We start from the raw sequence: 25,292 nt of genomic DNA, 5'->3' as shown, positions 1-25,292 counted from the left end.
GCGGGCAATAGGAGCCGGGCGTAACAGAGGAAAGCGCCGACCCTGAGATCTAGGGAGGAGCCTCGGTGAAGGAACCCGGGGCGGGTTCCTCCCTAGGTCTCCAAGAAGCTCCAAAAATGGCGGGCGGCAACGCGGCGAGCCAGACGCGCAGGCGCCACCGTGTCCGTCCTTCCGCCAGCCTCGGGCGGCCCAAGAACCGTCCACAGCGCCCTTATCTAGAAGCCTACGCAGCTTGCGATTGGCTGAACTTCACGAGCTCTCCGTGTGGGGGCGGGGCCGCCACGCAGCGGCCACGTTTCCCGCCCCGCTAGTGCGCGTGCGCGCAATCCCCACTGGAAAGCGTTTGCGCGCGCCCCTGCCGCGGCCCCTAGCTCGCGCCTCAGCTCCCTCCCCTTTCCGGGCAGGCCCGTCCCGTCAGCAAGGCAGTGAGCACCGCGGCCAGCAGAGGGCGGTCCGGACCCAAGTCTGCAGCGGCGCCATTGGCGTGTGGAAAATGCCACCAGATGGCGGGTTAGGATTGCAGCTCCGTTGAAGGCGCGGCCCCCGCTCCCGAACCCCCGGCGACCACCCCGTAACAACCCCCCCACATCGGGAATAACACACCGGAGACTTTTGGGGGGAAACTAGGTCGATGGTCGGCGGCGCCCGGATGGGCAGCTGAGGTGAGTGCGGGCGGCGGCGACGGCGGCGGGGGGCGGGAAAGAGGGGGAATGCGGCGGCAGCGGCGCGGGGGCTGGAAGCGCCGATCCAAGATGGAGGCCGGGCGAGAGCGAGAGAGCGCGAGCGGCGAGCGAGCGGGCGGGCCGGGCGCGGGCCCCGTGCGGGGGAGGGAGGCCGCGCGGGCCTGTGCAGGGTGCGGCGGTCGTGGGCCGTCCGAGTGCCCAGAGAGGCGTCTGTGGGCGCGGCGGGCACCCCGGCGTCTTCGTCGCTTGCCATCCCTCCCGCGGGCACCGAAAATTTTGCCCCCGCCCGCCCCGGCACTACGGCGACAGGCGCGGAAGCCTTTGTGGCGCGCTTGGGCCCGCCGCCAAGCCCGCCCTCCGCCCCCCCGCCCGGGCTCTCGGGACTCGCCCGCGCCCAGCGGGGCCGGGCCGAGGCGGGCTGGCGCGAATGCCTTCCGCCGCCCGCCGACCTGCGTTTCTGCGGTGTTTTAGCGGCGGCAGCGTCACATGACAACGAGTTCATCTCAGCGGAGGGGCCTGGGGGGTCGCTCGGCGGGGCGGCTGGCTCAGGCTTCTTGTTGGCGGGGTGGGGCAGGGGGGTGGCGGCTGGGGGAGATGGGGCGTCAATGCTGGGCTTTCCAGCTATCTGCCCTCTCAGCCCCCGACAGGGGCCTCCTTGTGAAACGTGTCCAGGCCTAAGCACTGCCCCGCTAGTTTGCCAGTCCCCTGAGAGACAAGGCCAATAAAAGTTGTTTTCCCTCCTTTCTCGAGGTGGGGGCGGGGTGGGAAACTAGAGTGCTTGGAGTTGGACTTGAGCCTCGTTTGCAGGGTCCGAACTGGGTGCTTCTTGTATGGTATGGGTACTAAGAAATTTTCAGGTTTTAGAATTGTCACGTCACCCCCATCTACCCACATTTGAAATGTTAATGATTCTCTTCACATTGCAGGGAATCGTGCTCGGGACGTATAAGTCATGGGATAGTTTTGGACACTTACAGACCAAAAAAATGCAATTTGTGATAAAAAAAATTATTTGCTGTTAAAGTTGGTGTTAAGATGGATAGAGTTTATTCTCGTGGTTCTGACTAGAAAGACTTTTGCATCTTCGCAAAAATAGTGTTTACACGAGAAAGTATCTGAATTGGCACAAAGTTGTGTGATTTGTAACTTATGTGGAATTTGAATGTGACTCTACATTTTAGTTTTCCTCGTGTTTTAAGAAAATTGCACATTCTGATGGTGAAGCACTTAGGGAAATATACAGAACAGTGAAAATAAAAATAACTTGTTTATTGTATGGTAATATAACGTACCTTGTTCTAATATTCATAATGTATGAAGAATTCAGACTAAAAAATTTTAACCAAGTAGGGAAATATGGAATGGAAAGAAGCAGAAATGTTATTTCTTGCTTTTGATGATTAAGAATACTTATAAGACAAATTGTTACCCAAATAAAGTTGTAGATCTACAGGTGTTTCGCCACGCTTTTTCCTTTACATATTTAAAAAGTACTTCGAGTAAACTAAATTAATTCAAGTGATCTACCAGTGGTCATTTTCACAAACCAACTGCTTTTGAGTGGAAATTTTTCTGTATCCACTTCAGTTTCGATGTTCTGATAAAGCTAAGGAATATTTAAATAGATGCAAAATATGGAAGTTTGTTGTGTTACTAGGATTGCCTCCTTTGAAGAGACTAATAAAATGACTGTAGATTTGATTGGCTCTTTTAAAGCCTTAAAGGCACTATGGTGTAGGGGAGAAGGAGTGGGTCCTGGACCGAAGTTACTTTGAACTTCCCCTGGGTTTGTGGTGTTCAGGATGTTACCTTTGAGCCTTAGTTTCTTTATCTCTAAAAATGGGGAGCCGGGCCCAGTGGTGCACTCCTGTAGTTCCAGCTAGTCTGTAGTGAGGCAGGAGGAACCCTTAAACCCAGGAGCTTGAGGCCTGCCTGGGCAACATACAAGACCCCATCTCTTTAAAAAAATAAAATAAAATGGGGATAGTATCTTATGGTGATTGTGTAACAAGATGTCTGTGAAAAACACACATTTAATTGCTATAACTTAAAATTTACAGAATTTTGTACAGTTTTAGTCTTTTTTTCCTTGATTCTGACTTTGTATATGTTTATAATCTCAGTGCTGTGAGAAGAAATAATGTACTCTGGGAAAGATACATTCTTGTTTCCCCTTTTATTTGTTGTTTTGTTTTGTATCTTTATATCTTTAGGGGGGTATATTAGTTTCTTTGTTTCTTTTTTTTTTTTTTGATGCATAACAAATTTCACACTTAGCAGATTAACAATTATTTCAGCTTCCATAGATCAGAAGTTTGGGGAGGTATAGCTGAGCATCTCATAGGCTAAAATCAGGGTGTCAGCTGTGGTTGCAGTTCATATTTGAGGCTTAGAGTTGTTTTGTTTTGTTTTTTTTTTTTGAGATGGAGTCTCATTCTGTCACCAGGCTGGAGTGCAGTGGCGCGATCTCGGCTCACTGCAACCTCCGCCTCCCGGGTTCAAGCGATTCTCCTGCCTCAGCCTCGCAAGTAGCTGGATCTACAGGTGCGCGCCACCATGCCCAGCTAATTTTTATATTTTTAGTAGAGACGGGATTTCACCATGTTGGCCAGGATGGTCTCCATCTCTTTACCTCGTGATCTGCCCACCTCATCCTCCCAAAATGCTGGGATTACAGGTGTGAGCCACCGTGCCCGGCCAGAGTTGTCTTTCAAGGTCACTACTTGTTGGCACAATTAATTTCCTTGTGATAGTATGACTGAAGTCCCCATCTTCTTGTTAGCTATTGGCCAAGGACTGCTCTCAGATCCTTGCCATGTGGCCACATAGACAGTTCACAACATGGCTGTTAGCTTTTATCCATGCTAGCAGGAGTCAGTCTCCCTATTTCCTGTGTCTGACCTCTGACTCCCCTTTAAGGTCTTTTTGAAAAGCTCACCAGCTAAGCTCTGAGGCCCTTGTGGTAAACTTAACTGATTAAGGGTCTTAATTACATATGCAAACATATATTTTGTCATATAACATAATCACCGTAATGATATCCCGTTATATCTACAGGTCTCTCCCACACTCAAGGGGAGGGGATGATACAAGGGTGTGGGTTAGTGGAGGCTCTTAAGAATTTTGCCTGCCATGGGAAAAGAAGTATCTTCACATTTACCTTTTCAGATTCCGGACATACAAGGAGAGGACATAGGCAGAGCAGTAACCCCACTTGATCAGCTTACTCTTATACTGCCTTTTCCTCACCTTTTTTCCTTTCCCCTGTTTCCTGGTACCTTAGTTTACGTGCCTTCCTCTATGAAATAATTTTATTGCATTGAGAGGAAATTAAAAATAAAAACGAAAATTTAAAAAGTTATAAAGAAGGGAGGCAATGGGAGAAGGGAGTTTATATAATTATTTTTTCTTTCATTTCTGCCAGTAGGAACACTTTTTTTTTTAATTTTTAAAAATTACTATTATTGGCCTGGTACAGTGGCTGACGCCTGTAATCCCAGCACTTTGGGAGGCCGAGGTGGGTGGATCACCTGAGGTCAGGAGTTCGAGACCAGCTTGGCCGACATGGTGAAACCCTGTCTATACTAAAAATACAAAAATTAGCCAGATGTGGTAGTACTTGCCTGTAATCCTAGCTACTCAGGAGGCCGAGGCAGGAGAATTGCTTGAACCTGGGTGGCGGAGCTTGCAGTGAGCTGGGATTACGCCACTGCACTCCTGCCTGGGTGACAGAGTGAGACCCCGTCTCAGGAAAAAAAAAAAAAAAAAAAAATGATTATTTTTTGAGTGTGCCCCGACCAGAGTGCAATGGCATGATCTAGGCTCACTGCAACCTCCACCGCCTGGGTTCAGGCAATTCGCGTGCCTCAGCCTCCCGAGTAGCTGGGACTGTAGGCATGTGCTAGCACACTTAGCTAATTTTTTATATATTTGGTAGAGACAGGGTTTCACCTTGTTGGCCCGGCTGGTCTCCAGCTCTTGACCTGAAACCGTCTGTCCACCTTGGCCTCCCAAAGTGCTGGGATTACAGGTGTGAGCCACCATGCCCGGCCAGTTATTTTTATTTTTTAAAAGTTACATAATTCTTGGCCAGTTGTGGTGGCTCACGCCTGTAATCCCAGCACTTTGGGAGGCCGAGGTGGGTGGATCACGAGGTCAGGAGATAGAGACCATCTTGGCAACACGGTGAAACCCTGTCTCTACTAAAAATTGAAAAAATCAGCCGAGTGTGGTGGCAGGCACCTGTAGTCCTAGCTACTGGGGAGGCTGAGGCAGGAGAATGGTGTGAACCCAGGAGGCGGAGCTTGCAGTGAGCCGAGATTGTGCCACTGCACTCCAGCCTGGGTGACAGAGTGAGACTCCGTCTCAAAAAAAAAAAATTACGTAATTCTTGCCATTCCTTGATGCCTTTTGTTTTACCTGTTTTTGATGTGATATCAAATCTCAGAGAAGTTAAGGAATTTATTTTTTGTTTTTTGAGGCAGTGTCTCTCTCTGTCACTCAGGCTGCTGTGCAGTTGTGCAGTCACAGTTCACTGCAGCCTCAACCTCCCCAGGCTCAGAGTGGGACCTACAGTAGCTGGGACTACAGGCACATGCCACTACGCTTGGCTAATTTTTCTATTTTGTATAGAAATGAGATTTTGCCATGTTGCCTAGGCTGGTCTCAAACTCCTGGCCTCAGGTAATCAGCCCGCCTTGGCCTCCCAAGGTGGTGGGATTACAGGCGTGAGCCAGTGTGCGTGGCCGAAGTTAAGGAATTTAAATGCTTTGGATTACACTCCTGTTAAGTGGCAGATTCACACAATCATTGCGTCAGACAGTTGCTGTGGTGTGATTGGTCTAGCAGCTTTTGAGGAGAGAATTCTTTTTTTTTTTTGGGACAAATCTTGCTCTGTCGCCCAGGCTGGAGTGCAGTGGCGGGATCTTGGCTTACTGCAACCTCCGCCTCCCAGGTTCAAGTGATTCTCCTGCCCCAGCCTCCTGAGTAGCTGGGATTACAGGCATGCACCACCATGCCCAGCTAATTTTTTTTTTTTTTTTTTTGAGACAGAGTTTCAGTCTTGTTGCTCAGGCTGGAGTGCAGTGGTGCAATCTCGGCTCACTGCAACCTCTGCCTCTTGGGTCCAAGTGGTTCTTCTGCCTCAGCCTCCTGAGTAGCTGGGATTACAGGCACGCGCCACCACACCCAACTAATTTTGTATTTTTAGTAGAGACAGTGTTTTTCCATGTTGGTCAGGCTGGTCTCGAACTCCTGACCTCAGGTGATCCGCCTGCCTTGGCCTCCGAAAGTGCTGAGATTACAGGCGTGAGGCACTGTGCCTGGCTGCCTGGCTAATTTTTGTATTTTTAGTGGAGACGGGGTTTCAACACCTGCCTAAGGCCAGGCTGGTCTCGAACTCCTGACCTCAGGCAGTCCGCTTGCCTTGGCCTCCCAAAGTGAGCCACCGCGCCCAGCTGAGGAGAGAATTCTTATGAAGAGAATAGTTATTTGCAAGTCTCAGAGTAGGGGTATTATTGGTGGAACAAAGAAGGCAGCAGAAGTTTAGTCACGGCATATGGTTTAGCAGTCCAAGAAGCAAAATATTTTCGTGAAGAGGCAATTAAGACAGGTTAGCCAAGGATAATCAAGCTTTAAAATTTAAAGCAAGCTTGTCCAACCCGTGGCCCGACACAAATTTATAAACTTTCTTAAAACATTGTTTTTTTTTGCATTTTTTTTTTTAGCTCATCAGTTGTAATTAGTTTATTTTATGGGTGACCCAAGACAATTCTTCCAGTGTGGCCCAGGGAAGCTAAAAGATTGGACACCCTTGCTTTAAAGGATATAACTGGGAATTAAAATTGCTAGGGAGATATATTTTAACACAGAAATGATATAATAGGGGCTTGGTAAATTTTTGTTGACTGAATAAAAATATAAATCTTTAGAATTTAGATGATTCTTGCTAGGGTGGTAGGGAAAAACTAGGAAGCAGAGAGCTAAAATGATGTTCTTGCATAAGCCACAGAATGAGATGATTCTTGAAGGAATTAGAATTGTGTCTGTAGGAAGTTTTCTGTTATTTTGGTGGTTAAGGGGACAGTCAGCTTCCTGCCTTTTAGTGCTGAAAGTGTCTTATAATTCAGTTGGTTTTATAGAATCTTTTCTTTATGTAACATACCCCTTATTGCTTCCCTCAGATTTTTCTTCTCCTCTTCTAAATCAAGCTTGTCCAACCTGTGGCCCATGGGCTGCATGCAGCCCAGAATGGCTTTGAATGTGGCTCAACACAAATTTCATAAACTTTTTAAAAACATTATGAGGTTTGTTTTGTTTTTTACCTTATTAGTTATCACTAGTGTATTTTATATATGGCCTACAACAATTCTTCCAATGTGGCCCAGGGAAACCAAAAGATTGGACATCTGTGTTCTAAATCAAGGGTCCCAAACCGCTGGGCTGTGGACCCATACTGGTCTGTGGCCTGGTAGAAACTGGGCTGCACAACAGGAGGTGAGAGGCAGGTGAGCTAGCTTTATCACCTGTGCTCCATCCACCTCCTGTCAGATCAGTGGAAGCGTTAGATTGTCATATGAGTGCAAATTCTATTGTGAACTGCACATAAAAGGGATGTAGGTTGCGCGCTTTATCTAATGCATGATGATCTGAGGTAGAACAGTTTTATCCTGAAACCTTCTGATTCCCCACCCCATCCATGGAAAAAATTTTTTCCACGTACCTGGTCCCTGATACCAAAAAGGGTGGGGATGGCTACTCCTTTTTGCTAGTCAGTAGTGAAGGATGTCATAAATCTTGCCTTCTCCCCCCCACCGTTTGTTTTTTATTTATTTTTAATTTTGTGAGTCTGTAGTAGGTGCATATATTTATGGGTTATGTGAGAATGTCTTACCTTCTTTATGAAATACATTCCTTCGTGCTGTGGGCCAAAATGATGTACCATTTAGTTGTCCAAGAATTTCAATGGAATTTTGCTGTAAACACAATAGCAATGGCTTTTAACTTGTTTTCTAGCTTCTGCTAAGTTACAAAAACATTTTACGTTGTGACTTAGTACAAACACACACATCCACACACAATGAAAATAAAAGTTTCATGAAATAGTACTTAATCTTTATGCAGTACACTCTGATATTTTCTGATCTTTTCTATTAAGAATGCTGGTTGTGGCTGGGCACAGTGGCCCACGCCTATAATCCTAGCACTTTGGGAGGCCGAGGCGGATGGATCACTTGAGGTCAGGAGTTGGAGACCAGTGTGGCCAACATGGCGAAACCCCGTCTCTACTAAAAATACAAAAATTAGCTGGGTATGGTGGCATGTGCCTGTAGTCCCAGCTGCTCGAGAGGCTAAGGCACGAGAATTGCTTGAACTTTGGAGGCGGAGGTTGCAGTGAGCTGCACTCCAGCCTAGGTGACAGAGTGAGACTCTGTCTCAAAAAAAAAAAAAAAAAAAAAAGATGGTTGCAGTTCACCTAAGAAATGTCATGACTCACAGCAGCTAACACTGGGAAAAGCATTGAATTTTAATCTCATTGGTAAAAAGGAAAGTGCAAAGTAAAGCCATGAGAAGAAACCATTTCACTTCCATCAGATTGACAAACATTAAAAGTCTGATAATATCAAGTATTGGTGAGAATGTAGAGAAATTACATTCTCACTTTTGTCAGCAGTGTAAATTGATACAATCATTTTCTGAAAGATGTTAGTAAGATAGTAAATTCAAGATTCATGTATTTTAACCCCAGCAGTTATACTCCTGACTTTATATTCCTGATGAATGAAATCCTTGTATTTTTATTTTTGAGACGGAGTTTCGCCTTTGTTGCCCAGGCTGGAGTGCAATAGTGCAATCTCGGCTTACCGCATCCTTTGCTTCCCCAGTTCAAGCGATTCTCCGGCCTCAGCCACCCGAGTAGCTGGGATTACAGGGATGCACCACCATGTCCGGCTAATTTTGTATTTTTAGTAGAGACGGGGTTTCTCTGTGTTGGTCAGGCTGGTCTAGAACTCCTGACCTCAGGTGATCTGCCTGCCTCGGCCTCCCAAAGTGCTGGGATTACAGGCGTGAGCCACCGCGGCCGGCCAAAATCCTTGTATTTTTGTACCAGGATGTGTGAACAGAATGTTCATAGTAACCTTTTTTGCAGTAGCCAAAATTCAGAAATAAACTGAATGTCTTCAGTGGTAGAATGGTTAAATTAATGATGGTTTTCAAAAGTTAAAATAATTTTGGTTACTGGGGTAAGCCAACTTGGTCACAGTGTATTATGTATCCCTTTTGTATTTACTATTATTTTGATAGGATTTTTGGCCTATGTCTTCACTAGGCATATTGCTTTGTAGTTTTATTGTAATGTCTTTGTCAGGTTTTGGTATTAGGGTTATGATGGCTTCATAAAAAAGTTTGGGACGTGTTCCCTGTATTTACCGAAATAGTTTGTGTAATAGTGTTATTCTTCCTTGAATTTTAGAATGTACCAGTGATACCATCTGGACTTGGAATTTTCTTTTTGGGATGGTTTTGATAACAAAATCAAATTTAGTTTCTATACTAGATATAGGGCTATTCAAATTTTCTGTTTCATATTGTGTCAATTTTGGTCTGTTTCATCTTGTGTCAGTTTAGGGAAATTTGTTCATTTTACTTAATGGATTGGCAGGAGTTTGTAAGATTTCCTTGCTATCCTTCTAATGTCTGTAGGATCTGTAGTGATATCTCTTCTTTAATTTCTGGTATTGTTATTTATTTATTTTTTTTTTTGAGAGGGAGTTTCATTCTTGTTGCCCAGGCTGGAGTGCAGTGGTGCAATCTTAGCTCACTGTAACCTCCGCCTCCTGGGTTCAACCGATTCTCCTGCCTCAACCTCCCGAGTAGCTGGGATTACAGGTGCCCTCCACTACGCCTGACTAATTTTTTGTATTTTTAGTAGAGACAGGGTTTCACTATGTTGGCCATACTGGTTTTGAACTCCTGGCCTCAAGCTGTTCACCCTTCTCAGCCTCCCAAAGTGCTAGGATTACAGGCGTAAGCCACTGCGTCTGGCCAGTATGTTCTTTTTATCTTGACCAGTCTAGTGATTTATCGGTTATTTTTTCAAATAACCAACTGAGATAATTGTCAGTATTTGTCTTTAGTATCTCATTGGTTTCTGCTTTTTAAGATTTTCTTCTGCTTTGCTTTCTTTCCAGCCTTTTAAAGTGAAATTTTAGGTTATAGATTTTAGGCACTTCTTGTTTTCTAATAAATGCATTTAAAGCTATATATTTTTCTCTAAACACTGCTATGTCACTCAGACTTCGATGTGTTATATGTTTATAATTTACTTTGACATTGTTTTTAATTTGTGATATCTTCTTTTACCCATGGATTACTTAAAAGTGTGTTGTTTAATTTTCTTTTTTCTTTTTTTTTTTTTTTTGAGACGGAGTCTCGCTCTGTCACCCAGACTGGAGTGCAGTGGCGCAATCTCCGCTCACTGAAACCTCCACCTTCCAGGTTCAGGTGATTCTCCTGTCTCAGTCTCCACAGTAGCTGGGATTACGGGTGCACACCACCACACCCAGCTAATTTTTGTATTTTTTTAGTAGAGACGGGATTTTGCCATGTTAGCTAGGCAAGTCTTGAACTCCTGACCTCAAGGATCCGCCTGCCTCGGCCTCCCAAAGTGCTGGAATTACAGGCATGAGCCACCATGCCCAGCCTTGTTGTTTAATTTTCAATATTTGGGATTATTCTAGATATCTTATTACTGATTTCTAACTTAGTTTCATTTTGAGGTCATAGTCTTTATGATTTTAATCCTTTTAAATTTATTGAAACTTATTTTATGGGCCAGCATATGGTCCATCTTGGTTAATGTATCTTTCATATTTGAAAGTGTGTTTTGCAGTTGTTGGGTGTAGTATTCTGTAACTATCAATTAGGTTAAGGTGTTTTAATAGCACTTTTCAAATAATCTATGTCTTTGTTGTTGTTTTTTTTGTTGTTGTTGTTTTGTCTCATTCTATCAGCTGCCAAGAAGAAAGTTAAAATATCCAACTATGACTGGAATTACTGTTTCTCCCTTAATTCTGTCAAGTTTTTCTCACTCATTTTGAAGCTCTGTTGTAAGACGTACAATTTATGATTATTATGTTGTTTTGACAAATTGACCTTTTTATTATGATGAAATGTCTCTCTGTTTCTGGTAATAATCTTTTTCTTGAAGTCTGCTTTATTTGATGTTAATATAGCCACTCCAGCCATCTTGAGCTTACTGTTTCCATAATATATCTTTTTCTACCTATTTACCCAAAACTCTTCATTATATTTAAAGTGCTTTTGATGGTAGTATATAGTCGAGTATTGCTTTTTAAAAAATTCCTGGTCAGGCACAGTGACTCACGCCTATAATCCCAGCACTTTGGGAGGCCGAGGCAGGCGGGTCATCTGAGGTCAGGAGTTCGAGACCAGTGTGACTAACGTGGAGAAACCCCATCTCTACTAAAAATACAAAATTAGCCAGGCATGGTGGCGGGCGCCTGTAATCCCAGCTACTTGGGAGGCTGAGGCAGGAAAATCGCTTGAACCCGGGAGGTGGAGGTTGTGGTGAGCTGAGATCGTGACATCGTACTCCAGCCTGGGCAACAAGAGCAAAACTCCATCTCAAAAAAAAAAAAAAAAAAAAAAATTCCTTGCAACAACACGGAAGTGGAATTTTTCAGTTATAATAAACATTGATTATATGCTAATGTCTGTTAAGAACTATGAAGAGTTTGAAGTTTTACCCTATTTATAGGCTGACAAGTTAACTTGGCATAGTTTAATGGCTTATGGTAGAAGTCATTGAAATGACTTGGTCATAGATGAAGAACGATGCACTGTATCAGTAGACAGTCAGCATTTGCATCAGATTTCTGAGCTCCAGTTTGCATAGGTCACTGGGAAGAGGTCCAAGTGATACCTGCCCAAGTAGTGGAATCCCAAGCTTAGAGAAACTCAGATCTTTTACAATGGGTCATAAATACACTTTTTGCTCTGGGACATGTCTTTCTTCCAGGACTCTTCACTATATAACTATCTGAAAAGATTGGAACAAAGGCTTTCATTGCTTCTCTTCTCAAGACAGGCAGAAAATCAGGAGACTCCATGGAGAATTGTCTTCCAAAACTGTGTAGTGAATTTTCTCAGATTCCCTTTTGTTATTTGCTTCTTAAGTTTTTGTTTCTTACATGGCTACAACCTAGCTTTTCAGCTTTATCTCTTCATTGTACTTCTCTATATGTTATCACCAAATTAGGTGTTACATACTTGTATCCTGTCTTTCCCCACGTCTTTGTTCTGGTGAATATGTGTGTTTGTAAGAAAACACTTGGCTAGGCATAGTGGCTTCCGCCTGTAATCCTAGCCCTTTTGGAGGCTGGGGCGGCGATCACTTGAGTTCAGGAGTTTCAGACAAGCCTGGGCAACATAGTGAAACCCTGTGTCTACAAAAAATACAAAAAATTAGCTAGGTGTGGTAGTGCACACCTGTAGCCCCAGCTACTTGGGGGGCTGAGGCAGAGGATAGTTTGAGCCCAGGAGGTCGAGGTTGCAGTGAGCTGAGATTGCGCCACTACACCCCAGCCTGGGTGACAAAGTGAGACTGTCTCAAAAAAAGAACAAAAGTAAAAAAGAACTTGAGCATTTACTATATGCCAATAAACATTTTACAATAACCCTGTGGGGTAGTTATTGTTATGTTGGTATTGTCCCCCTTTTACTGGTGAGGAACTGAGGCTTGGATTAAATTTCCCAAGTTTGTAATTAGGGAGGGACATATTATGGAGAAGCTTTTGTAGTAGTCTGTTTCTTGACCTTAGTAATAATTACATGGAGTGTTTGCGTTAAAATTCTCTCTTTTTTTTTGAGATGGAATCTCGCTTTGTCGCCCAGGCTGGAGTGCAGTGGTGCGATCTTGGCTCACTGAAACCCCTGCCTCAAGCTATTCTTGTGCCTCAGCCTCCCGAGTAGCTGAGATTACAGGTGCCTGCCACTGTGCTTTAAAATTCTTTAAACTGTTATTTAGAATTTTACATAATGTACTGTATAATTGATATAGTTCACAAAGAAAAGAAAAAGCAAACACAGAGTAAGATGTGGAATCTGTGTGAAATCTTTACAGATAACTTCAGCCAATCTTTATCCTCTGTGTCTATCCCCTGTTGCATTTATTGTTGGCGTCATAACGTTTAGTAAGTGGCAGTGTTCATAAGGCACAGTATCCTGTGTAATATATGTGTGTGTGTGTGTGTGTGTGTGTATGTGTGTATATATGTATATAATTATTATTTTTTTTGAGATGAAGTCTTGCTCTTGTTGCCCAGGATGGAGTGCAGTGGCGCTTTCTCGGCTCACTGCAACCTCTGCCTCCCAGGTTCAAGCGATTCTCCTGCCTCAGCCTCTTGAGTAGCTGGGACTACAGGTGCCTGCCACCACATCTGGCTAATTTTTTTTTGTATTTTTAGTAGAGACGGGGTTTCGCTATGTTGGCCAGGCTGGTCTCGAACTCCTGACCTCAGGCGATCCTCCACCTTGACCTCCCAAAAGTGCTGGGATTACAGGTGTCAGCCACCACGCCTGGCCTTCCTTTTTTTTGTCTTTTTTTTTTTTTTTTGACAGAGTCTGTTGCCCCAGGCTGGAGTGCTGTGACGTAATCACAGCTCACTGCAGCCTCAACCTCTCACCTCAGCCTCCCAACTAGCTGGGAGTACGTGGGACCACAGGTGTGTGTCACCAGGCCCAGCTAATTAAAATACTTCTTTTATAGAGACAGGGTCTCACCATGTTGCCAAGTTTGGTCTTGAACTCCTGGGCTCAAGCAGTCCCCCTGCCTTGGCTTCCCAAAATGCTGGGATTATAGTTGTGAGCCACTGAGCCTCACCCAATGTGTAATGTTTTAAATTAATTGTCCCAAGGCCAAACAGCTAGTAAATGATAGAGCCAGAATTTGAACTTAGGCTGTTTCAGAACCCAGTCTCTAAATCTCTTAAAAGGCCATTTTTCTCTCAGCCTCATTTCTGCATGTTGAAATACTTTGCATTTTGAAGTTTATTTTAGGGAGATTTGATTTTCTTCCCTATTCTATTATGTAATAATTATCTTGGGTAGGACATTACTTTCTGGAGTCCTCGATTTTCTCATTTTTAAGATGGGAATACAGTTTAGAGTCTTTTTTTATTTTTAGAAAAATCTACTTATTTTTAAATGGACAAATAATTATGTTTGTGGTGAATAACATTTTGGTATATGTGTACATTATGGAATGGCTGAATCATGCTAATTAATATATACTTTTCTTCACATATTTATTTGGTGTGGTGAAAACACTTAAAATCTATTCTCTTAGCATTTTCAAGTATCCAGTATACATTGCTATTAACTATAGCCACCATGTTGTGCAATAGATCTCTTGAACTGATTCCTCCTGTCTAATGAAAATTTGTATCCTTTTTTGGGGGGAGAGGAGGAAAGCAGAGTCTTACTCTGTTGCCTAGGCTGGATGGCAGTGGTACGATAGATCACGGCACACTGCAACCTCTGCCTCCTGGGTTCAAGTGATTCTCATGCCTCAGCCTCTTAAGTAGCTGGGACCTCAGGCGCGTGCCACCGTGTCCAGCTAGTTATTATTTTTGATATGTAGTCTTGCTCAGTCGCCCAGGCTGGAAGGCAGTGGTGTGATTTCGGCTCACTGTAGCCTGTGCCTCCGGGGTTCAAGCGTTTCTACTTCGTCAGCCTCCTAAGTAGCTGGGATTACAGATGCGTGCCACCATGCCCTGCTAATTTTTGTATTTTTAGTAGAGATGGGGTTTCACCATGTTGGCCAGGCTGGTCTCGAACTCCCAACCTCAGGTGATCTGCCCGCCTTGGCCTCCCAGAGTGCTAGGATTACAGGACTGATCCACTGGGCCTGGTGAAAATTTGTATCCGTTTGATCAATGTCTTCTTAATCCCCATCCCTGCTGTCATCCCTGTTAACCAACATTCATTCTTCTCTGTGCTTCTATGAATTGAGCGTTTTTTAGTATTTTATTTTATTTTATTAATTAATTTATTTTTTGAGACAGAGTCTCACTCTGTCGCCTAGGCTGGTGTGCAATGGCACAATCTCGGCTCACTGCAACCTCCACCTCTTAGGTTCCAGCGATTCTCCTGCCTCAGCCTCCTGAGTAGCTGGGATTACCGGTGCACACCACCATGCCCGGCTAATTTTTGTATTTTTAGTAGAGATGGGGTTTCACCATGTTAGGCTGGTCTTGAACCCCTGACCTTGAGATCCGCCCGCCTTGGCCTCCCAAAGTGCTGGGATTACAGGCATGAGCCACCACGCCCAGACTTATTCTATTTTTAAAGTGCTCATTTATTGTCTGTTTTCTTCCCTCTGGAATGTTAGCTCTGTGATCAGAGATCTTTTTCCACCTCCTTTATACTGCTACCTAGAATAGATTCTGACACAGTAAGGGCTAACAAATATTTGTTGAATATAGTAAGCGGTATCATTAACTGAAAGCCAGGAAGCAAGAGGTAGTGTGGTGAAAAAGGCAGACTAGGTAGAAGTTGAAAAAGTGAACATAAAATGCAGAGGCAAGGCCTGGCATGATGGCTCATGCCTGTCATCCCAACACTTTGGGAGGTCGAGGCGGGAGGATCACATGAGGTCAGGAGTTTGAGACCAGTCTGGCTAACATGGTGAAACCCCTGTCTCTACTAAAAATGCAAAAATTGGCCCAGCGTGATGGCTCACGCCTGTAATCCCAGCACTTTGGGAGGCTGAGGCAGGTGGATCACGAGGTCAGGAGTTCGAGACCAGCCTGGCCAACATAGTGAAACCCCGTCTCTACTAAGAATACAAAAAATTAGCTGGGCATGGGGGTCACGTGGTGGCTGGGCTGGGGAAATGGCAGCTTCAGGAGAGAGCGGGACTTTGGGTGGCGGAGGCAGCATCGAGGCAGCATTTATGACCTTCTACAGTGAGGTGAAACAAATAGATAAGAGAGACTTGGTTCTAACATCAAAAAATCAGATTGAAAGACTGACCCATCCTGGTTCCTCTTACTTCAGTTTCAACCCATTTGAGGTTCTTCAGATCCTGAAGTTACAGATGAAGAAATAAAAAAGCAGCAGTTATCCATCTTGGTGCATCCTGACAAAAATCAAGATGATGCTGACAGAGCACAAAAGGCTTTTGAGGCTGTGGACAAAGCTTGCAAGTTGCTACTAGATCAGGAGCAAAAGAAGAGGACCCTGGATGTAATTCAGGCAGGAAAAGAATATGTGGAACACACTGTGAAAGAGCGAAAAAAACAAAGAAGGAAGGAAAACCTACAATTGTAGAGGAGGATGATCCTGAGCTGTTCAAACAAGCTGTATATAAACAGACAATGAAACTCTTTGCTGAGCTGGAAGTTAAAAGGAAAGAGAGAGAAGCCAAAGAGATGCATGAAAGGAAAGGACAAAGGGGAGGAGAGATTGAAGCTCAAGAAAAAGCCAAACGGGAAAGAGAGTGGCAGAAAAACTTTGAGGAAAGTCGAGATGATTGTGTGGACAGCTGGCGAAACTTCCAAGCCAATACAAAGGGGAAGAAAGAAGAAAAATCGGACCTTCCTGAGACCACCAAAAGTAAAAATGGAGCAGCGTAAATGACCACCCAGGGTCACAGGCACAGAACCTTCCCCCTGCTATCTCCTTTCCTGCTTCGAAGGACTCGTTTTTTCCCCCCACTTCCACCCCAACATAGAGTAGTATTTGCTTTTTAGTCCATTTTTTCAATACAATTTAATATCGATCAGAGTAATTCTTTTGTACATTGAAATGCGGGGCTTGGTTTAAAAAAAGACCTTCCCCTCTCCCTGCCCCTAGAACAACCAGGATTAGAAGGTGCCACCATTGGTGCTGCCTTCTCTTCCCACAGCCTGTAACTCAGTGTTTTGTACTTCACTGAATTGTGATGGTTAGAAACTTCGTGAATGGTTTGTGGAACTCATACAATTAAACATATTGCTTAAAATGGTGTTGCTATGACTTCGTAGACAAGCCTGGAAGGGGCACCTAAGGAAGCCCCTTCGCTTCAGTTGCTCACTTCTGGGCGTGCTCCCTTCGAAGGCCCAGATGAAATAGGGAACACTTGTGGGCACACAGAGTGGCATCTGATGCCCTGTGGTGTTTGGCAGGTGCCCCCGTCTACTGACCAATCAGCGTGGCATGAGGCCCACGCCACCCAAACCTTTCACTTTCCAAAGAGCTAGCCGTCCTCCACCCAGTACCATGTCCTAGTTTGTCTGCATTTGTTAGTGGTAATATTCTTTATGTATAATAAATTTTTATACCTCCTGCCACCCCCAGAAAAAATTAGCTGGGCATGGTGGTGGGCGCCTATAATTCCAGCTACTCAGGAGGCTGAGGCAGGGGACTCTCTTGAACCCGGGAGTTGGAGATTGCAGGAAGCAGAAATCGCGCCATTGCACTCCAGTCTGGAAGACAAAAGTGAAACTCTTTCTCAAACTAAAAAATAAAAAAACACAAAAATTAGCTGGGTGTGGTGGTGTATGCCTGTAATCCCAGCTACTTTTGGTGGCTGAGGCATGAGAATCACTTGAACCCAGGAGGTGGAGGTTCCAGTGAGCTGAGATCATTCCAGTGCACTCTAGCCTGGGCAACAAAGTGAGACCCTGTGTCAAAAAAGGAAAAAAAAAATGCAGAGGCAAGGCTGGGCACAGTGGCTCATGCCTGTAATCCCACCACTTCGGGAGGCCAAGGCGGGAGGATTGCTTAGGCTCATGAGTTTGAGACCAGACTGGACGTCATAGCAAGACCCTGTCTCTACAGAAAATGCAAAAATTAGCTGGGCATGATGTTGGCCACCTGTAGTCCTAGCTGCTCAGGAGGCTGAGGTGGGAGGATGGCTTGAACCCAGGAGGTCAAGGTTGTAAGGCTGTAGTGAGCCGAGGTCGCACCACTGCACTCCAGCCTGGGCAACAAGAGTGGAAGTCCATCTCAAAAAAAAAATAAAATAAAATAAAAATGAAAGGGAGTGGGGAGGGAGAGATAGGGGAGGGAGAGATAGGGTAGGAAGTAAGATAGAAATAGGGTAGGAAGGAAGGAAGAAGGGAAGTTAGCTGCCCCCACCATGGAAACTGGAATTGGAGAGTGCAATAATAATTGAGGGGAGTTTGGTTCCTAGGTTAGTGTCAAGAGTTCTGACCAGAAACTGTGCAGGCCTGGTGGAGAGGACGAGTTCACCGTGTTTAGATTCCACATGTAAGTGAGATCATGAGGTATTTGCCTGGCTTTATTTCACTTAACATAATGTCCAGGTTTTTCCATGTTGTCACGAATGGCAGGATATCCTTCAGTTAAGATTCAGCAAATATTTCATGAGTACTTATTATATGTGTGGCAGTGGTATACAAAATTGATAAATATGTAGGTTCTTCTCTTAAAAAGCTTCTATTCTGTTGAGAGAGATTAAAAACAAAACAAAAAAAACCCCTAAAGCAACAAAACAAACCAACAGGGTTAATGAAATGTGGGTGGGAGGAGGTGGGAAGCATAAAAAATACAAAAGTAAAAGGAGATGCCCTTCTCCCTGTCAGTGTGCCCCCTCCTGCCCCGCATAACAATAGATCCTTTTTATGTGTCAGGAAATGACAAACATAGGTCAGAAGAGTTTTTCAGGGGAGTCCCTTTGTTTTCTAATCAAGGTAACATGAATAGTTAAATATTACCTGTACTGTTTTTTGGCTCTTTGGCAAGATTTCTCTTCATAATTGTTAAATTGGTTTAAAGGTCCAGGTGGTAGCTTGAGACACTACTGTCTGCCTCCTCAATCTTAGGCAGAAAAAAAATATTTTATACATAGTCAAGCATGAGTTTGACATGGTTCTCTTCTTTGAGGTACCTGCCTCTCTCTTTTTTCATGAAGCTTAGTTGACCATGATATTATATCAGGTTACAATTTTTCCTGTCTTATTTGGGGCATTGAGGTAGTCAGCCCCTATTCTTTAGCAGAGACAGTACAAACTGGCAAGTGTGCAGAAATTCTTTTTTTTTTTTTTTTTGAGATGGAGTCTCTCGCACTGTCGCCCAGGCTGGAGTACAGTGGCACAATCTTGGCTCACTGCAAGCTCTGCCTCCCAGATTCACGCCATTCTCCTGCCTCAGCCTCCTGAGTAGCTGGGACTACAGGTGCCCGCCACCACACCCGGCTAATTTTTTGCATTTTTAGTAGAGACAGGGTTTCACCGTGTTAGCCAGGATGGTCTTGATCTCTTGACCTTGTGATCCGGCCGCCTTGGCCTCCTGAAGCGCTGGGATTACAGGCGTGAGCCACCGTGCCCGGCCTGCAAGTGTGTAGAAATTCTTATAGTGCCAAGGTATAAAAGTTGAAGAACATTTTAGGCTGTGTTCTATTTTATTCTTATAGCCTAAATTAACTTTTGGGAAAACAATGTCTTAGTTTATGCCATGTGCTGCTAGTTACAGTTAAAAATCTCATGTTTACATGAGTTAAAAATCTTCATTCTCACAGATGAAGCACTGTCACATGACAGATGGCTAAGAAAGCTATTGTCCATTGTCTGGGAGAGTTCCTGGTGCCTGAATCACACTGTATCAAATTCTAATTGCATGCTTCTGTCTATGTAAACTTGGGCAACTTCTTTAACCTTTCTAAGTCTCAGTTTTCTCATCTGTAAAATGGGAATAGTAATAAAAGTATTCCACTGTTGTGGGCTGCACAACAGTGCAAATACAAAAGTAAAAGGAGATGCCTTTCTCCCTGTCAGTGTGCGTTAAAAAGTTAGCCTTTGTCCAGGCGCGGTAGCTCATGCCTGTAATCCCAGCACTTTGGGACGCTGAGGTGGGTGGATCATTTGAGCTCAGAAGTTTGAGACCAGCCTGGGCAACATAGCGAAGCCCTGTCTCTACAAAAAAATACAAAAATTAGCTGGGCATGGTGGCTTGCATCTGTAGTCCCAGCTACTCTGGAGGCTGAGGTGGGAGGATTGCTTCAGCCCAGGAGGCAGAGGTTGCAGTGAGCTAAGATGATGCCGCTGCACTCCAGCCTGGGTGACAGTGTAAGACTGTCTTAAAAAAAAAAAAAAAAAAAAAAAAAGTTTGGTTTTAACTACTAGACTATATTGTGTTGTGCATAGATCCAAAGATCATTAATCTTAAAAGACAAATCATAATCTAAGTAAATGGTGAGGTTACTTTCTGTAAGCAAAGAATTTTAGTTAATTGATTCTCATCAGCAGGTAGGGCTAGCAATAGATTAAAACTTTATTAATGAGACCGAGCGCGGTGGCGCAAGCCTGTAATCCCAGCAGTTTGGGAGGCCAAGGTGGGTGGCTCACGAGGTCAGGAGTTTGAGACCAGCGTGGCCAAGATGGTGAAACCCCGTCTCTACTAAAAATACAAAAATTAGCCTGGCGCGGTGGTGGGCACTGTAATCCCAGCTACTCGAGAGGCTGAGGCAGGCGAATCACTTGAAACTGGGAGGGAGGTTGCAGTGAGCTGAGATTGCGCTGCTGCACTCTAGCCTGGGTGACAGAGCAAGACTCTGTCTCAAAAACAAAAGATTTATTAATGAGAATGGTCAGATGATAAGGTACTCCGGTTAATTGAGAGATGAAGGTTATCACCAGCGTGTTCTGCTTATTAGTAAACATATTTCAAAAATTAGGCTCCTTTTCTTTCTTTAGAAAAGTGCTGCATGTAATGCTTCTTTGGTAGTTGATAAATTTTGATGGCTTTATCAGGATTATTTATGAATTTTAGCTTTTTTTATTATTCTGCACACAGAAGGTTAGGCATGAAACCAAGAGCAAAGTTGGAAAGTTACCTCTAGACAAAATAAGATGATGGCGTACTACTTTTTCCTCCCATTGGGATGCAGACAACAAAATTGTGACTAAGAGGTGGTTTTTTTTTTTTTTTTTTAGTTGTGGATAAAAGATTTGATTTTATAGATACAAAGGCAGCATGGTGTAGAAGAACAAAAACTAGTGTAGGGCCAGAGATCTGAGTTTTAATTATAACTCTACCATTAACTAACTGTGTGTCTTTGATTGATTACTTCTCTGGGCCTCAGTTTCTTCATCTCTAAAATTAGTGTCTTTGACCAGATAGCTGGTTTCCAAGATTTCCTGTAATTTTTTTAGTCCCTGTTGAAATAATCATGAAGTTAAGTCTTTATCAGGTAATGCAGTTTTTGATTTGAAAGTCATTAGTTTTGAAGACCTAGGTGTGATATTTTGCCTCCACACCTCCCGTCTGTTTATTGGAATAATTTATGCTTTCCACTAGCTGATAAGTGCACAGGCCAAATAAAATGTTGATATTTAGGTAGCACTTATAGTTTCTGGTGCCAGGTGTGGGCATGTGTTTGCTACATACTTGATGAAAAAGAAATAGGTTAGCAAGTGTTTTCATGTAATTTTGCTCATTGAGTCATTCATCAGGCATTTGTTGAACATTTACAGTGAGCCATATAGTGTGGTTATAAAGACATTGAAGCACAGTTCTTGTTTTCCCGAAGTACACAAGGGGGGCATATGAAGACTCAGAATTTAGGTAGTACCTTCTTCAGAAATCTTTACTTGATAGACTTATTGCTCCTCTCTTTCTCCCATCCAGGGTTGATCTAAATGTTCTCTCTGCCTTTGTATTTTAGTGGCACTCAGTGCCGGGGCTGCCATGAATGGTTGTAGAATTGGTACCCTGCCTAAAGATACTTGGCCAAAGTGGTAGGGGAAGGCTGAAATCCAGATTTTATTCTGCTTGACAAATTCTATTTGCTTTTTCCACCTTTTTCTAGTTTACGTGCCCAGAGGAGAGTGCTTTTTCTAATTCTTACAAAAGAACCTGTGTATTTCAGCAAATATCCACCCTTTGCATTACTGTACCATAAACATTCTGTATTGCTTTTCTTTTTTTTTTTTGTAGTCAAGTTTTGTAGTGGGTAACGAATGCCTTGAGGTGGTTTGTTGAAGTGAGCAAATGCTTCCTGAAGGAGATGAATTCTTATGTGAGCTTTGAAAGAGAAGTGAAAGCCAGACAAGGGTAAATGTTGGAGATGAGAATGACATTCCAGGTGAAGGTACAGTGTATATATGCAAAGGGATAGAGCTGTGATATATAGCCCAGTGGTTCTTAAAGTGTGGTCCTAGCACCAGTGGTGTCAGCATTACTTAGAAACTTGTTAGACATGCAGATTCTTGGCCTTCACCATAGGTCTGCCAACTCAGAAATTCTGGGGATGAGCAAGCTGTGTTTTTACAGGTCTTCAGGTGATTCTGATGTAGGCTGAAGTTTAAGAATCACTGCTATAGCCCACCTCTTCAGGAAGTGTTACTTGATTGTGTTTGGAGCATGGGGTGACTAGGGAAGAGTGATTAAAATACAGAGCTGTAAGCCATGAGCAGAGTGAAGTGCCAAAGGAAAGTGTTAAAGTGTTTGAACTTTGTCCTTAGGCCAGTGGCTGCACCTTAGAATTACCTGAGAGCTTTAAAACTATAGTGGTGTCTGGGATTTGTCTCAGACCAGCTGAACCCAAATCTGAGTTTCTGATGCACAGTGAGAATTGTGAACTATATATAGACAGGACTTGGTTCTGATTATAGTAGTGTACATATTTATTGAAAATGTATCAAACATGGTGTCAAGTAGCTTACATGCGTAATAAACAACACAGCAGTTTTATGTAGGTATTATTCCTATTTCACAGGCAAGGTAGAGAGGTTAAGTACCTTTTCCCAATGTTACATAGCTGGAAAGTGGTTGAGTCCAGGTTTTTGTGACTCTAAAGTCTAATGTCTTCAGCAATTAAAGCAAAAAACCTTGGGTTCGTGACTTTGGATGGCAAAATAATGACATCTTTATTTTTACTAACCTGTAACTGAAATTTAGCAGTTCCTTCAATTTCAAATGTTGGCAACAAATCACAGTTGTGTTAGCAATACTTATTTTGTCACCAACAGAAATCAGAAATATTTTCATATTAAATTACAGATGGTTAATTGGGTGTGGTGGTGTGGGCCTGTAGTCCCAGCTACTCGAGAGGCTGTGGTGGGAGGATTGCCTGAGCCCAGGAACTTGAGGTTGCGGTGACAGAGGGCGACTCTGTCTCTTAACCAGAATTAGCCGGGCGTAGTGGCACGTGTGTGTAGTCCCAGCTACTCAGGAGGCCAAGGCAGGAGAATTGCTTGAACCTGGGAGGCGGAGGTTGCAGTGAGCTGAGATCACGCTACTGCACTCCAGCCTGGGCAACAGAGCGAGACTCTGTCTCAAAAAAAAAAAATATGCCTGGCGTGGTGGCTCATGCCTGTTATCTCAGCACTTTGAGAGGGCGAGGTGGGTGGATCACTTGAGGCCAGGAGTTCAAGACTAGCCTGGCCAACATAGCAGAATCCTGTCTCTACTAAAAATGTTAATACAAAAATTAGCTGGGCTTGGAGGCACATGCCTGTGATCCCAGCTACTCGAGAGGCTGAGGCAGGAGAATCACTTGAAACTGGGAGGCGGAGGTTTCAGTGAGCTGAGATCATGCCATTGTACTCCAGCCTGGGTGACAGCCCAGCTCTGTCTCAAAAAAAAAAAAAAAAAGGAAACTACAGATGTTGTAGATATTTCAAAGTACAATTTCAGTACTTCAAAATTAGGTAATTGTTAGACTAACCTCTAGATCTTATTTACTGTGTTAAAGAATCATATTACAATATTTTAAGTTGCTTTAATATATTGATAATTGTATTTGAATATAATTAATTCTCTTATAAGCATGGTACCATTCACAAAGAGGGAGAGTTTAGTGGATAGCTTGATGTAGGGTAGACAGGAAATTTTAAATTCATAAGTCCCTTTGTCTGGGCTGATCGTGGTGGCTCACTCTTGTAATCCCAACACTTTGGGAGGCTGAGGCTGGCAGATCACTTGACCTCAGGAGTTCGAGACCAGCCTGGGCAACATGGTGAAGCCCTGTCTCAAAAAAACAGAAACAAAAAAACACACACACGCAAATTAAATTAGCTAGGCATGGTGGCATGCATATGTGGTCCCAGCCACTCTGGAAGCTGAGTCAGGAGAATCCCTGGAGCCAGGGAGGCGGAGGCTGCAGTGAGCCAAGATCGTGCCTTTCACTCTCGCCTGGGCAATAGGAGTGAAATCCTGTCTCAAAAAAAAAAAAAAAAAAAAAGAATCTTTACAGAAGAGACAGAATCTCTCTTCCCCTATCCCTCCTTTATTTGTTTTGTTAAATAGAAATGAAACCTAAGTTCTTTGTTGTTACATGTCAAAGTATTAGATTAAAGAACACTTAGGGTTTAGGAGTGCTTTTTACTAAGCACTTCCTAATAAATTAGGGAAGAGGATTGTATGCATTATCTCATCAGGCATTTTAACTATCCTGTAGTTTGATATAGTGCTGTTTAATGTAACTTTCTGCAGTGATGGAAATTTTTTTATTTGTGCTATGCAGTATGGTAGTTATTAACCACAATGATGCAGAAAGAGAAAGTAATATAGTAATAGTTAACAGGAACATAATAACGTTATATAATAATAGTTAACAGTATGTCTTAGATGCCAGCTACTGTTCTTAGCATATTGAATATTTTGACTCATGTAATCCTTACAATAGCCCCATGTGGTGGGTAGGGCTAAGTCTCTACAGATGAAAAAACTGAGGCACAGAGAAGCTAGTTGAATTTCCAAAGGTTATATAGCTAGTAATTAGAATATCTGGGATTCAGACTCTGGCAGTCTGGCTTCCTTTATGCTCCCTTTATACTTCTTTATCATTTTCCCCATACCCACAAATGCATTTACATGCTGCTTTCAGAAACAAGACATTAAAAGGAATTTAAGATAAGTAATTTTGTTCTAATTATTAACTAAAAGTATTGTGGTACTTTATAGTTTATTTCCCCTTTGTTACTTGATTCTAATCATGGACTCAATTTACTATTTAGTGTAAGTAAACTTGTATTCAGTGTGGTGTTTTTTTTGTTTTTGATTTTTTTTTTTTTTTTAAAATGGGCTTTCGCTCTTGTTGCCTAGGCTGGAGTACAATGGCGCAACCTCAGCTCACTGCAACCTCCGCCTCCCAGGTTCAAGCAGCTCCCCTGTCTCAGCCTCCTGAGTAGCTGGGATTACAGCTGCCCACCACCACACCTGGCTAATTTTTTGTATTTTTAGTAGAGATGGGGTTTCACCATGTTGGCCAGGCTGGTCTCAAACTCTTGACCTCAGGTGATCTACCCGCCTCAGCCTCCCAAACGCTAGGATTACAGGCGTGAGCCACCGCGCCTGGCCATGGTGGGTATTTTTAAATAACCACCACCGATATTGTTAATAATCTAGATGTTTTTCCTCCCAAAGGTTAAAGTTAGGTTCTAAAATTTAATAATAATATGATTATTTTCCTTACTGAAACAAATTAAAATGTAATTCTGAGGTCATTTTGTGATGAGTTGGCTTTGGTTAATGGATATTTCGCTTTCCCTAGAGAACATATTTGAATAACTAACCTGTTAAACCTAGCATGTTGTGTTCCTAGAGACCTAAATGGGGGAAAGTATCTCTCAGAGACAG

At 43.4% G+C, this 25,292-nt stretch overlaps 1 protein-coding gene and 1 pseudogene across 2 annotated transcripts in view; both read left to right on the top strand.

The window, feature by feature from the left end:
• The first annotated feature begins 320 nt into the window (after positions 1-320).
• The window catches only part of STAG1 (STAG1 cohesin complex component), a 406,617-nt gene continuing 381,645 nt past the window's right edge, over positions 321-25,292 (top strand). Inside the window, exon 1 of one of the 2 annotated variants that reach the window (XM_024244311.3) lies at positions 321-662. The gene's annotated coding sequence lies outside the window, so the exon portion shown is untranslated. The remainder of the gene's footprint in view (positions 663-25,292) is intronic. The other variant, XM_063722218.1, reaches the window with a different exon arrangement.
• On the top strand, positions 4,772-23,311 carry LOC129058652 (dnaJ homolog subfamily C member 8-like; annotated as a pseudogene).

This window comes from Pongo abelii, chromosome 2 (genome assembly GCF_028885655.2).
Source record: "Pongo abelii isolate AG06213 chromosome 2, NHGRI_mPonAbe1-v2.0_pri, whole genome shotgun sequence".
NCBI classification, from domain to species: Eukaryota; Metazoa; Chordata; class Mammalia; order Primates; family Hominidae; genus Pongo; species Pongo abelii.
Note: the sequence above shows the minus strand (reverse complement) of the source record. Positions and strands in the feature narration are given on the sequence as shown.